The following is a 12,477-nucleotide window of genomic DNA, read 5'->3' on the forward strand; positions in this document are numbered from 1 at the left end:
ACTTACCTCAGTCTTTTGAACATGAAATTCCGTGAAATGTAAATGTCATGTTTTGACATGTCATGCAGTTTTATTAAACAAATCAATGGTAGACATGGATTGAAATTGTTTAGTTTTGGCCAAATGAATGTTTTGTGGTTGCCCTCTGTGCATTGTTTTTTTTATTTGTACATCAAAACAAAACATCTTGCTGAATGTATCTACTGCTGCTTATTGATACACCATTTAAATATACCAACTGTAAATAAAACTACATTTGTTTGTGAAATCCTTCGTGTGTGCTGTATAATGTGTATTCTGTGAAATGTGTTCTTCCTACTTCCTACACAAAATTGAGTATGATGCATTAGAATGTGGATAAAAGTCCATCTCAAACATGTCTGTAAGTATTGACCACTACAAGCAGGTCTGCTTTTTGATTTAGTCCTGGGGATACTGTACATCCAAAATTGCTGGGGTACACTAGGATCAGAATTGACAACCACTGCACTGATACTACTGCATCCAAATGTACTGTCAGAGTATGAACAGTTCTCTTATGAAGAATTCACTTTTGGCTGTTGTTCTAAATTGTTATTTAGTATAAACTGCATGCATTTCTAGATATACTACACATACTAGCAATCATCAAAGTACAGTTTAACCAGAAAGAGCAATTTTATTGGTATCTAAAGTACTTAAACATAAGAGCTCAGATCACATTTCTCCATTTTCGAAAATCTTTTTTTTTTTTTCTAACAGTTCCTTCACTCCTGTGAACTCATGTGATAGTGTTTACTGGTTGCTCACTAAAGAATCTCAGCAGGTGCAGTATGTCATCTGGGTTTAGTTTGCCTGCCGTTTCACAAATACTGTATTTTCAGACATCCACCTCGCTGTTTATTAAAAAAAAAGTATACATATTCGAACACAAGGGCTATAATTGCTCTGGATTTTCAGGATTCCGCATGCTCTCATGCACACAGTGAGACGCCGTCAAACATGCAAGGTCATGAGCACCTGGGACACAAATGCTCCATGTCCCCATAAGGGCAGCTCGTATTGATTACTCATTTTTAGCAGTAGATGTAGACTAGAGCTCAGACATGCAAATAAAAATATCCAGTGCAATGGCCCTTTAAAACTTCTGACAAAAGCCCATATGATCCCTGAGCTCCAATCACCAATTCCTACTGCAAAAGCAGCCTCTGCATTTTTGTCTGTCTGAATGCTGCTAGCACGGCGGAAAAAAAACTGTGAGGGGAAAGAAAACTGAAGAAATGTGAAAATCCAGCGTACTATTACATGGCGAGCGGAAGTCCTGCGCAAATGGGAGTTATTCGCAGACTCCTTCGATGCTAGAGACCCCGGATCAAAATGGTACAGTAGACAACGACATTTTGATTATTTTATATCCATATTTGATCTCTTGTCATTTTAAACGACTTAGCTAGGCCGATGAAACTTGCAATAGTTTGTCCCGGGACGTGTCTGAGTTTTGAACGTGTTAGAAAATGCGATGTCGCCAATAAATTTGACCGCGAAATGAAGTTTGCAACTTGCACAGAACGCCGACAAGCCACAGAAATGGGAAGGTTAACAAGAATGCAATGGCCACAATAGCTACATTGTTGCATTTAAAGAGTTAAATTCTCTCATATCAGTGTGGATAGGGATCACGTCGTGACTGGTGCATTTTGTGGACATTGATGCATGCTAAATTCAATTTGAATTCTAAATATACTTTTGAAATGATAGACTTTGTTGCACAGGACGAGAACGAATTGATGTCACAACACCGTTAACTTCACATGCCCTTAAATTTGTCGATCCCCCATCCATAGAGTTCACATTTCAGTTGTGCAATAACTCTGTGAGTCTCCAAATAAATGTTGAAGGCGTTACACATTTTTTTTTTTTTTTTAGAGATACAGGAGTTTGGAAACATTATACTTTAAATGCCATTTAACTGATTTTATATTAATATAAATCATTTTCTAAAATGTAGGCATAGCCCAAAACAAAGATAAATAAATTAGATAGCAAATACTTATAGTTACACAAATAGCATTAGTATTATTAATAGTAATGATAATTATTTGTAATGTTGTAGTATAATGATTGTTTAATATTGTCAAAGCAAAAACAAAACTATAATTTAAAAATTGTTCTACAGATTGGTTATCAAAGTTAAACTAAGATCTGCATTGTAAATATAATTAATTTCTACAAAATACAAAGATAGAAGAAAGAAAGAAAAAACAAGCAGTCACCAATTAAAGTGTTCACAAAGTCAACTACAAATATCAAGTCATTAATAAAAATAATTTCAGGAATTGCAAAAGCCATTGAAATAAATAGAGGGAGATCGATTTAAGAATATTTTTTTACCTAGTATTTCATTGACTAGAAATTGCAACCTCTGTAAATCTATTTTTAAATCCCACCTATCACAAATGAATAAAAAAAATTGTAGTCTCAGTGAACTCAATCATACGCAGAAGAATAAAATGAGAAGAGAATGTTAAAGGAGATGTTTTGTTTTTGTTTTAGTGGTTTGTTTATATGTCAAGTGCATGGTTGTTTATATTAGTTCTTATTTGCAAATAAGAAAATCAATAAAAATAAAAAAAGTAAAAATCATAAATTAAAAAAAAGAGATGTCTTACTCTGGGTGTATTTTGGTGTTGTTTTTTATTAGCATTGTAATATTCCATATCCTTCATAAACAGAGGGAGAGCATCACAAAAGTTGCGGGATGAAAGCAGTGTTGATTTTAGGAATGCTCAGTAAAAATAAAGCATGTGTATTGTAGTACGTTGATGCTGTAATCCAGAGGCCTCTTCACATCTGGAAGCTGGGTTAATATCTGGGTCAGGTCACTACTTTAGTGCCACGACCCTGTCTTGTTGACCTCCAGTTGCTCGCTTGATTTTTTCACATGACCCTTAAAAGGTGTTGTTATTTTTTATTATTTATAGTGCATTTCCTGTTTGCCTGTAGTGGACCAAAAGTGCTTAAATATGCATAGCCTATTGTTGGTTGACATGTGAAATGAGTCAGAACCCAAAGAATTCATTACGCCCCCATTAATGCATTGTATATGAGAATCTAATCAATTTTAGACAATCACCGAAAGAATATCACTTGATGATAACATTAATCATTTTAATTTCCAAAACGCTCTGTAATAACAGAAAAGCAGCTGAACTTCAGCTGCATCTATTGCACTTGGTTACTAGTTCCCATCGCTCAACTAGTTAAGCATTAGTGGTAAAAGCATGGTCAAGCAAGGTCATCATGTTTGAGATGCATACGGTTACAATTCTCATACAAATGAATAAATGCATTGAATGCATGATGATTTCCTAACATGAACCTACATGAATTGGTCCTTTGTTAACTGTTCTTCATGAAAGCGCTACGAAAATTTGTGCTTTAGGAAGAGCTGAAATAGAACGACTCCTGCTAAACTCTGCAGTCTTGTCCTTTAGTGCTGCGGCCTGGAAAAAAGCATCATGCTGAGGGTTTTTATGTAACCATCTATTCAGGACATTCCTGCCCACCCTTGACTTTGAGGCTTCGTTGTCTCTCAGTGCTCTGCGGTTGGGGTCACTTAAATCCATGTGACAAGTGCTCCTCAAACGGCTCCCAGCATTCAACTCGAGTCTTGTTCTTATTATTATCAATGTTGAAAATAATTGTGCTGCTTAAAGAGATAGTTCACCCAAAAATGAAAATTCAGTGATCGTTTAGTCACCCTCATGTTGTTCCAAACCTGTATGACTTTCGTTATTTTGAAGAATGATAGTAGCCATTGACTTCCATAGTATAGATTAGAAATAATATTATGGAAGTCAGTGGCTACCATCAACTGTTCGGTTACCAACATTGTTCAAAATATCTTTTGTGTAATTTTATCAAATCAGCATGAATTAAATGCTACTACTAGTATGCAAATATGATGAATGTGTATGTATGCATTCTACGAAGGATCCGTTTGCTAAATCTGTACAATTTAATCTTTATCAACACACATTACCTTCCTTCTCCTTTTCGGTTATGGAAAAGAGAAGACATTTATTTCCCTATTTCACAGTTGTGTTTCTCCCGGTGTCTGTGTTGTTTGTCAGGTTCAGTTCCTCACATTGCTGCATACTTAGGTCAGAGTCTGTACATGGAGAGGAGTTGGCCCATGAGCAGAGTTAGCAGATCTGTGGCAGTTCGTGTTTGTGCTTTATGTGGCAGAGACATGCCAACTCCACAGGCTCTTCTCTTGGCCAGAAGTTCTGACTCAGCTCCTGCTCACATAGCTCAGGCTGAATTCTCCTGCCAGTCCTGCTCAGGCTGAATGTAACGTAGCAGATCACAGTCTACAACCTTGATTATTCAGTTCCCGCATTGGGTAGTTCAAACTCTGTTACAGCCACATTTTGTGCTTGCTTGGCTGTATGAGAGAAGTTGGCGAATCTCTGGAAATCTGTCATTAACTTGTCAGGGTCAGATTTCAGCACTACGTCTAAAGGATGTTGAAGTTGATGTATTTCCTCAGCGACCATCACGGATCAGCTCTAGGCATGACGAAGCGGATATCGTCCTCTTTTGGAAGGCCAAACATAGTAGTTTCGCTTTCACAATGAAACACGGCACCTTCACGACATGGCGGCGGCGGCAACAACAATACTACAGCGAGAATAAAAGTTATGCCTTCTTTCTTTTGCGTGAACATTTGGGCGGCGTTATGCAAATCTTCCCACATTGTGACGTAGATATGTGGGGGCGTGTTAGAACAAGCCGTTTTAGGTAGGTGTGGCTGACTCTTAAATTTATAAAGAATATCTCTTTGGATTTGAGACTTCAGTCTTTGCAACTTTACAGATCTTCTTTATGCACCAAGAGCTTGTAACACTCCAAAGAGAAAGGAAAAATTGAAATCGCATCATATGACCCCTTTAATCAAAAATATGGCAAAAACACTGTGAAATATTACAATTTTAAAAAAATACAAACTCAGGTTTCAGTGTCACATGACCCTTCAGAAATAATTCTAATATGCTGATATGGTAAGAAACGTATTCTTTAATCAAAAATATGGCAAAAACACTGTGAAATATTACAATTTAAAAAAAATACAAACTCAGGTTTCAGTGTCACATGACCCTTCAGAAATAATTCTAATATGCTGATATGGTAAGAAACGTATTATTATTTTGAGAGAGGGGATAAAAAATTTACTTTTTTTTTTTTTTACTAAAATTCTTATCGGAATCAAAAGACTTAACTTTTTTTTATTCTTATTGTTCTCAATTATAACTCATTGAAATACAGTACTATAATAGAATTTTGTACTATAGTTAGGGATGTAATGATTAACCGCGAGCCGGTTGAAAATTGATTCAAATATGTGATGATTCAAATCGGTTGAGATGCTAAACAATATGAGTGTATATCTGAGGGGAACTTACTGTCTTTAGAAAAGTTTAGATGGTATTTTTCATTTTCATCTCGCCTCTGTATAATGCATATTAAAGTTCATAAGTGCAGCGCTGCTTTGTTTACAGCGGAAACCAGGAAACGCTTTAAGCGCCACCTGCTGGCAGAGAGGGAATCTGCGTCTCATTCAGCTCCTCTGCTGTTTCTGTTTCATGCAAATGTTTTTAAGAACCATTATGTTTTTGCTTCAGATTTATTTACAATCATACAATCAATTTAGATTAAAACTGCTCATGTTGCATGTATGCAGCATCTTTTTTTGGATCATGATTCAAATGCAGTGGTTGCCTCTAATTTTAAAAGGAAAGAGCACAGACAGAGCCTTAGTTTGTTTATATGAAGAGATGTCTTTTATTTGTATTACTTATTTATTTGATTTGGTGCTTGTTTTAAAACTTCAATTTAGTTTTGTTATTTACATTTACATTATACTTAAATTTTGTTATTTAGCAGACGCTTTTATCCAACGCAACTTACAAATGAGACAATAGAAGCAATCAAAACCAACAAAACAGCAATAATATGCAAGTGCTATATTAGTATATTATAGTGTTATATTTCAATTTCACAAAGAAATGTGCAGCATTTTGTCCAAGCAATAATAAAAGGACACATTTAATTTATAATTTGTCTTAAATCTCATTTTGTAAAAAAAATAAATAAAAAGGTGAATCGAATCAAATCGTGAGTTGAGTGAATCGTTACATCCCTAACTATAGTAGAATAAATTACTGAAATATACACTACGTTTCAAAAGTTTTGGGTCAGTAAGTTTTTCAAAATATTTTGTAGTCTCTTGTGCTCACCCAGGCTAAATTTAATCAAAAATATGGCAAAAAGTGTAACCCTGTGAAATATTACAATAAAAAAAAACACACACACAAACTCAGTTTTCAGTGTCACATGTCCCTTCAGAAATAATTCTATTTTGATATGGTAAGAAACATATTATTATCAGGATCCTTTGATGAATAGAAAATTCAATAGAACAGCATTTATTTGAAATAGAAATCTTCTAACATTGTAAATGTCTCTGCTGCCACTTTTGATCAATTTAATGTGCTCTTGCTGAAAAACAATAATTTCTTTTAAAAACAATTAAACTGATCCCAAACTTTTGAATGGTAGTGTGATTCTAAAAAAAAAAATTAAAGGCAGTACAACAAATATTGCCATGATGTACAAATCCTTTACTGTAAACAATCATTCATCATGACGTGTAATTATAAAATGTATTTTGTCAACAAATTTTAATTACTTTTTGAGGGGTAAAATATGACTTTTGTATAGCTTTCATGAGATTGACCTGAGAAGTAAATCTCTCTCTTTCTCTCATTTTTTGCAAGAAAGATTAGGCCCCTGAGATTATAGTATTTTGCAAAGTTGTTTGCTGTTCCTTTTCATTGCGAAATAATAAATTTTCTATTTTCTCCCGGCGCTGTGACAGTGATCTCACGCGGCTTTGTTTGTGTCGCCAAATGGTTCTGGCTGTGGATATACTGTCTCTTTTACGAGAACCTGATTTCTCTCACCTTGTCAAGCACACTTTTTATTATTAGATGCAGCAGACACATGAGAGGTAAAATCCTTTGTTTGTTTGTCTGGCTCAATTTCATGCCCCGCTTGGCACATAATATTTCAAACTGCGATTCTGTTGCTCTTGGTTGCATTAACATATAGATGGAAATGGGAAGTCTTCTAAATATATCTGCCTCAGTCGGCACAAAAGTGCAATGAGTCGTAGACATTCCCATGTGGTTTGTAATAAAATAAATGTTGTACAACGGTTGCAGTATCCAAAGGTTATGAGAGATACTTAATGCGTTAATGTTGCCATAAAATGATTTTAATTTAAGCTAAAACAGTCCCAGCGTAGTCTTCCAATTTTCTGATTTATTGACTGATTTCTTGTGATTTTTTTTTATCTCACAGCTCTGATGTCGATGAGGACTTCCCTGAGCAGCATTTGCTGGACGTACAGAAACTCTGCAGTAAACACCTGCTATCCTCCCTTGTTTTACTAAAACCATAGGAAAGGTGAGTACTTTCTTTGCTCCTCAGAAAAGAGCTTTCACTGGCTTCCAATCCGTTAATTAGCTGCTGAACCTGAAAACCAACTGACAGGGGAGCTCCATCCCTAATCACTTATTCTGATTGAACTTGGTAATTAGATGAAGGGATGGATGACACATTCTTTCAACAATATTTTCTAACCTAAGGGAAATATTTATCTTTGTCTAATTAATTTGTGTTAGAGTCAGTTTTCCACTAAATTTTCACTATTTCAATTTTTTTATTTTGGTTTTCAACATCAGTTCAGTTTTAGTTCTTTTTTTATTTATTAATATTTTTTTTTGTAAAATGACTTTTATAAGTTTATAATTCTTTCATTAATTTTTTTATTAGTACTTTTATTTAGTTTTTATTTGGTTTGCCATTATAAACAACATTTTGGCTGGTTTATATACAGTGGGTACGGAAAGTATTCAGACCCCCTTAAATTTTTCACTCTTTGTTATATTGCAGCCATTTGCTAAAATCATTTAAGTAAATTTTTTTTCCTCATTAATGTACACACAGCACCCCATATTGACAGAAAAACACAGAATTGTTGACATTTTTGCAGATTTATTAAAAAAGAAAAACTGAAATATCACATTGTCCTAAGTATTCAGACCCTTTGCTCAGTATTTAGTAGAAGCACCCTTTTGATCTAATACAGCCATGAGTCTTTTTGGGAAAGATGCAACAAGTTTTTCACACCTGGATTTGGGGATCCTCTGACATTCCTCCTTGCAGATCCTCTCCAGTTCTGTCAGGTTGGATGGTAAACGTTGGTGGACGACCTAAAAATGGCTGTCCACCAACGTTTACTATCCAACCTGACAGAACTGGAGAGGCTCTGCAAGGAGGAATGGCAGAGGATCCTCAAATCCAGGTGTGAAAAACTTGTTGCCTCTTTCCCAAAAAGACTCATGGCTGTATTCGATCAAAAGGGTGCTTCTACTAAATACTGAGCAAAGGGTCTGAATACTTAGGACCATGTGATATTTCAGTTTTTCTTTTTTAATAAATCTGCAAAAATGTCAACAATTCTGTGTTTTTCTGTCAATATGGGGTGCTGTGTGTACATTAATGAGGAAAAAAAATGAACTTAAATGATTTTAACAAATGGCTGCAATATAACAAAGAGTGAAAAATTTAAGGGGGTCTGAATACTTTCCGTACCCACTGTACATGTCAATCACACTTCCATTTCCTGTCTAACAAATATGCTGATAGTCAGAGGTCAATCTTGAACTATGAATTAAATCAGACCATTCAGCATTGATTCAACATTTGAATACGAACATCATTTTCTCATTATTTCTGCTTTGCTTTTGTTCATATTTTTTGTAGGCTATCCATTTCAGATTAATTAATCTAAAATCTAATTTAAATCCAGGTTTATTTAATAACTCTGTTGCACCAAACTTTAAACCTTGTTTAAAAAATAAACAGGTTTACATTTAAACCATCATCTTGATCCTGGATTTAATTTATATTTAAGATAGATTAACTTTAATCATGTTGCTCCATATCTTTAAAATCAGATTTAAATCTCAATTAGGGATTAATTTTAAATTTACAGGTGAGGAGGTTTAAAGAAAATAAAGTGCACCTACAGTTACAATTATGTGACTGATTGAACAAAGACAGAAACAGCGGGTGTGTCGTCAGGTCTCAGAGAGGTGTTTATTATAATTAAAAATGAAAATTAATCAGATTTTGAGGGTCGTTGCAGCCCACAGTAAACTTGCGTCTGCTATCGAGTCCGGTATGTGAATCCATCACTTATCTTGGTGCATTTTGCCTTACGACAAAGAAAAGAAGACAGGATCGCGGCCACGCCTCTCGTTTCTCACGCCCGCTCCTCGCGTGCTGTTGAACGGCGATCAAACAGACAGGGCACCACTGTCACGAGCGGAGGTAGTCACTCCACGAATCATGCCAGTTATTTTCTCTTATCTCGATTGTTTTCTCATACGCTATACTCCATTAATTTATACTATAAATATATTTCCAATATTATGAAATTATGCACTGCCTCAAAGTTTTGATTGCTTGCTTGATCAGCCGTTTGATCAACGGTCTCTCCACGTATGTTAGCGGTTTATAAAGACGGTGGACCTTTTACAAGTTTATTTCCTTTATCGACAAAAGCAACTTATGTCAGAGACAGAGGATAAGGAATATTAGCATTGTTGCTGTTTAATTACATGACGAATCCATCAAGGCGGAGAAAATATTAAGCAGCTCAATTATTTTCAACATTGATAGAAAACGTTTCTTGAGCAGCAAATCAGCACATTAGTATGATTTCTGCAGGATCATGTGACACTTAAAGGGGTCATAGGATGCTACATGCACTTTTACAAGTTGTTTGAACTGAAATGTGTGTTGGCAGTGTGTGTACACAACCACCCTATAATGATAAAAATCCACCCAGTGTTTTTTTTTAATCTGGTTAAATGTTTTCCCCTTTTCAAATTGAGCCGATCTCAGATGCCTGTCTGTGTGATGTCACAAAAACAGGCCCCGCCCATGCTTTGACCTTATGATTCTCATTTGCTCTGACATGCACTGTGAGTTGTAAGGTCTTATATAGACAGGTGTGTGGCTTTGCTAATCAAGTCCAATCAGTATAATCAAACACAGCTTGACTCAAATGAAGGTGTAGAACCATCTCCAGGATGATCAGAAGAAATGGACAGCACCTGCGTTAAATATATGAGTGTCACAGCAAAGGGTCTGAATACTTAGGACCATGTGATATTTCAGTTTTTCTTTTTTAATAAATCTGCAAAAATGTCAACAATTCTGTGTTTTTCTGTCAATATGGGGTGCTGTGTGTACATTAATGAGGAAAAAAAATGAACTTAAATGATTTTAACAAATGGCTGCAATATAACAAAGAGTGAAAAATTTAAGGGGGTCTGAATACTTTCCGTACCCACTGTACATGTCAATCACACTTCCATTTCCTGTCTAACAAATATGCTGATAGTCAGAGGTCAATCTTGAACTATGAATTAAATCAGACCATTCAGCATTGATTCAACATTTGAATACGAACATCATTTTCTCATTATTTCTGCTTTGCTTTTGTTCATATTTTTTGTAGGCTATCCATTTCAGATTAATTAATCTAAAATCTAATTTAAATCCAGGTTTATTTAATAACTCTGTTGCACCAAACTTTAAACCTTGTTTAAAAAATAAACAGGTTTACATTTAAACCATCATCTTGATCCTGGATTTAATTTATATTTAAGATAGATTAACTTTAATCATGTTGCTCCATATCTTTAAAATCAGATTTAAATCTCAATTAGGGATTAATTTTAAATTTACAGGTGAGGAGGTTTAAAGAAAATAAAGTGCACCTACAGTTACAATTATGTGACTGATTGAACAAAGACAGAAACAGCGGGTGTGTCGTCAGGTCTCAGAGAGGTGTTTATTATAATTAAAAATGAAAATTAATCAGATTTTGAGGGTCGTTGCAGCCCACAGTAAACTTGCGTCTGCTATCGAGTCCGGTATGTGAATCCATCACTTATCTCGGTGCATTTTGCCTTACGACAAAGAAAAGAAGACAGGATCGCGGCCACGCCTCTCGTTTCTCACGCCCGCTCCTCGCGTGCTGTTGAACGGCGATCAAACAGACAGGGCACCACTGTCACGAGCGGAGGTAGTCACTCCACGAATCATGCCAGTTATTTTCTCTTATCTCGATTGTTTTCTCATACGCTATACTCCATTAATTTATACTATAAATATATTTCCAATATTATGAAATTATGCACTGCCTCAAAGTTTTGATTGCTTGCTTGATCAGCCGTTTGATCAACGGTCTCTCCACGTATGTTAGCGGTTTATAAAGACGGTGGACCTTTTACAAGTTTATTTCCTTTATCGACAAAAGCAACTTATGTCAGAGACAGAGGATAAGGAATATTAGCATTGTTGCTGTTTAATTACATGACGAATCCATCAAGGCGGAGAAAATATTAAGCAGCTCAATTATTTTCAACATTGATAGAAAACGTTTCTTGAGCAGCAAATCAGCACATTAGTATGATTTCTGCAGGATCATGTGACACTTAAAGGGGTCATAGGATGCTACATGCACTTTTACAAGTTGTTTGAACTGAAATGTGTGTTGGCAGTGTGTGTACACAACCACCCTATAATGATAAAAATCCACCCAGTGTTTTTTTTTAATCTGGTTAAATGTTTTCCCCTTTTCAAATTGAGCCGATCTCAGATGCCTGTCTGTGTGATGTCACAAAAACAGGCCCCGCCCATGATAGTTTGATTGACAGTAGCGTTTCAGCACAGACTGGACTGGTGTGTTACCTTAGACCCGCCCTGAGTGAGCTGTCATCAGTCCTCCATTGTTTCACCGCCGGAGCAGATGTAGACAAGAATGACTCCTACGAGATTGAGGTGTTCTGTTGTTGGATGTAATAATGAACATAGCAGTAGTCATTTACTCACAATGGATTACATTGTTTCTGAAGGGAATGCGCCCCCAATCTACATAAATGCGTCTATGTTTGCGCTAGGGATATGCCGGTATCAAATTTTCATGTTGCGATTAATTGCTAATGCTTTTATTACAGTATATGGTATTATCACGATATTGAAATTGTTTTAAAAAAAGTGCTTTGCTCTGTTATTTCTTTGCTACGTCATGAGAATAATAGACCTGTGCAGAAGGGGTAGTCCATCCATTTTTATCTATCTATCTGTCTCTCAGTCTCACTGACTGTCTACAAAGATAAAATAATAAAATTCTCTCTATATAATTTTCTCTCTATGATCTTTATATAAAAAAAGGCAAAACAATAAAGCAGATTACTGCTTAAATGAAAAAAGTAAATAAAAAATAAATAAAAAAAAGTTAAGTTTACTGTCAAGAAAATTAACTGTACTCGTTTATTTTATATAAAATAAAAA

The 12,477-nt window shown here is 35.3% G+C and overlaps 1 protein-coding gene across 1 annotated transcript in view; it reads left to right on the forward strand.

Annotated features, from left to right (window-relative positions):
* The first annotated feature begins 7,412 nt into the window (after window positions 1-7,412).
* Window positions 7,413-12,477, forward strand: part of LOC107591250 (zinc finger and BTB domain-containing protein 47-like) — a 19,565-nt gene continuing 14,500 nt past the window's right edge. Inside the window, exon 1 of the mRNA XM_016280362.1 lies at window positions 7,413-7,509. The gene's annotated coding sequence lies outside the window, so the exon portion shown is untranslated. The remainder of the gene's footprint in view (window positions 7,510-12,477) is intronic.

This window comes from Sinocyclocheilus grahami, unplaced genomic scaffold (assembly GCF_001515645.1).
Source record: "Sinocyclocheilus grahami isolate Dianchi unplaced genomic scaffold, SAMN03320097.WGS_v1.1 scaffold139.1, whole genome shotgun sequence".
Lineage (NCBI taxonomy): Eukaryota > Metazoa > Chordata > Actinopteri > Cypriniformes > Cyprinidae > Sinocyclocheilus > Sinocyclocheilus grahami.